Source organism: Hyalella azteca, unplaced genomic scaffold, assembly GCF_000764305.2.
Source record: "Hyalella azteca isolate HAZT.00-mixed unplaced genomic scaffold, Hazt_2.0.2 contig7145, whole genome shotgun sequence".
Classification (NCBI taxonomy): Eukaryota; Metazoa; Arthropoda; class Malacostraca; order Amphipoda; family Hyalellidae; genus Hyalella; species Hyalella azteca.
This window is the reverse complement of record NW_025937275.1, coordinates 3,432-6,414: the sequence shown is the minus strand read 5'-3', so window position 1 is coordinate 6,414 and position 2,983 is coordinate 3,432.

The following is a 2,983-nucleotide window of genomic DNA, read 5'->3' as shown; positions in this document are numbered from 1 at the left end:
CATGTAAGTTATTCAGTAACTGAATGCTTGATAACCACAACCAAATTTCCTTGTATTCCCACTCGACGAGACTCCACTCTTGTTTCAATTAACTGCCCAGCCATGTCAGTGTCATCGACCGTAGATGAATGTGACTGATAGTCGTCATCGCTACCACAGGCAATGTGGACTTTTATGCGAAGACTTACTTACAGACAATGCGGACATTTATGCCAAATTTCAGTATTTTATGCTTCAGTATATTATGACTTTTATGCGAAGACTTACTTACAGACCATGTGGGCTTTTAGGCGAAGACTTTTTTACAGACAATGCGGACATTTATGCCAAATTTCAGTATTTTATGCTTCAGTATATTATGACTTTTATGCGAAGATTTACTTACAGACCATGTGGGCTTTTAGGCGAAGACTTACTTACAGACCATGTGGACTTTTATAGACTTTGTTTTACAAATAATCAGAATTTTATGCGACATTTTTGAAGCTTGTGTCAAGATCAACGCGATGGCTTAATTATTAAGGCATAATTTCAGGTTTTCGAGATGTAGTTTTAGTCCCTGGCGCCATAGAATGGCTGCTTTGAAACTTTTAACTTAACAGAAGCCGTCAAACACGATTATTTCAACCCATCGTAACAATTTTCGTCACTCCTCTTTAAATCGGGGGAAAAAGGAAACGAAATTCTTACTATTATCAACATCAGTGATATAATTGAGATTTTTTACGTTTAAAACTTTTTCGTCGTTGAAATTCTTTTCTCCACTTATGAGTTATATGAATTGTGTTGAAGTTGATGGCGACCCAGACTGCGAGGGCGGCGAGGCTGAATTGAAGTGTCGGACTACGAACACCATGATAATAATGAACGCGATCCCAACGATGGTAGCGAGGCCGAACTGAATTAGCGCCACATACATTGGTGGTTCGTACTGGAAAGTGACATCGCATTGTACCCTCTGAAATAGGAATCAATGGACAAGGTTAAAATAAACACCCGTCTTTACAAGCAATCTTTATACCAAAATTTTGTTTGAAGATATTGAAATTATCGATTTGGAAGAAAATCCGAATGAGGAAATATCCAATGTAAGTTATCCGTTTATTGTATGACGTCTATTAAATTCCAAATATCGATCTATAGTAAATTTTGCCTTCGGAAGCGATCTTATAAAAAGCGTATTATTGACACTTACATTGTTATCAGCGTGCATTCCACGTGGTCCAGGTTTCGAGGATTGTCTCTCATGCCTCGTGTTTCCATACCACGCATGGTTCACGTATGATGGCATTTCGCAGGGAACAGGCATACAATCGTTGCCGTGGCCGAATCCGAAATCGCCGCCACCGTGAGAGACGGCAACGTTTAGGTGGTGAGCGCCACCTAAATCACCGCCACCCCCGCCACCACAAGCACCACCACCACCGCCACCATCGATGACTCCACCTTCTCCCATTGCCACCAAGAGGAATCTTGTACTCGCTCAAACTATCTGCGAAAACAATGGAGACCTTTAGCATGGGACTGTATGGACTGTCTTTTGCTAGTGATATATACCACATGTAAATTCCAAACGGAACTATATACCTAATTTCAATTTACTCACTCCTTCCACGCAGACAGTTAATTTTATGAAGCGGTAAAAAACGAGAACAGTCAATTATTGTAAGGGCACGCGGCCTGCTTTCCTTAAATATACTTTTTCTTCATCTCGATATTTACTTCCACGTAAGGCTTGTGATCCCGTTATCCCAAGCTTGACAGGTGAGCTTCGTAGTTAACTCTGACTCTCCTCAGATTTTCTGTGCGCTTGATGCGAAACAGATAATGTCTGACTTGTGCCAATCATACTGATATAGCGTATGAATTTTGACAGCTCGGACCTTTACGGCCGAACCTCCCATCCCGCAAGCTCAGTTCTCGTGCCTAGCCTATGTACTTTAATTAGCTGGTAATAAATCCTGTGTCATTGACTTTGAAGTTTGGAATTGCATCCACCCCCAATGTTTTGAACCTCGACTCTCAACAATTTGGCGACCTACCTAAGCGGTGGTGCAATTGTGATTTTTTCCCGCACTCAATTAGTTTCAAGTTCATTTTAAGCGGAAATTAGGAAGGGTGCCTGGCCCTGAGCTTGTGCGGAGACCAGAGGTGACTAAGCTTGGAGGCTCACGCTGCACTCCGCGATCATCAATATCAAAGCTGTTGTACTCTTATCAGTTAAAGTTTTCACGAACACGAACCGTCTCGTTGGTGAATCCCGAATGTATCGCTTTCATTTTTGGGTACCTTGGGGGAGGATTTGAAGGCTCAGGGCCGAAGCCTAGGGTTAGAGCGCCATGGAGTTTTCTAAGTTCGTCCTCCAACAACAGCAAATTGTTAGAGAGGATCGTGCCCGATAAAGAGATCTGGAGAAGGCCCGCATCGACACGGAAGTAGAGATGACTCTCCTTGATCACGAGCTCCAGATGAGAAGGCTTCAGAATGGCGAGAATCATCCTCATCTGCAGGCGACTGCAGCCGACAGACCAGAACGCCCCAAACGACCCTTCTACAAAGACGGTGACGACATCACTGCGTTCTTTGTTCGATTTAAACGAATTGCTAGTCTATTTCAGGTGGAAGAACATACCTATGCTGTGAGACTTGACAGCCTCCTAACCGGCCGAGCCATAGACATGTACGCCTCTTTGTTACCGGATGCCACTGGGGATAACGCCTCCCTGAAAAAAGCACTCCTCGTCTGTTTCTGTAAAACTGCTGATGGGTACCTACAGCACTCCAGGATGGCCCGTTTGACTGCCGAAGATACGTACAAGCAAATTTTCTGTGAATTTGGGTCGACTCTTAGAGTTTTAGATAGAATCTTGCAGCATGGTCGCATCACTCGCATGCCCTTAAACAATTACATCAATGACATTCAAAAGTTTCATTCACTTGTCTTCAAAATTAGAAAACTTTACATGTGAATTTAACAAACATT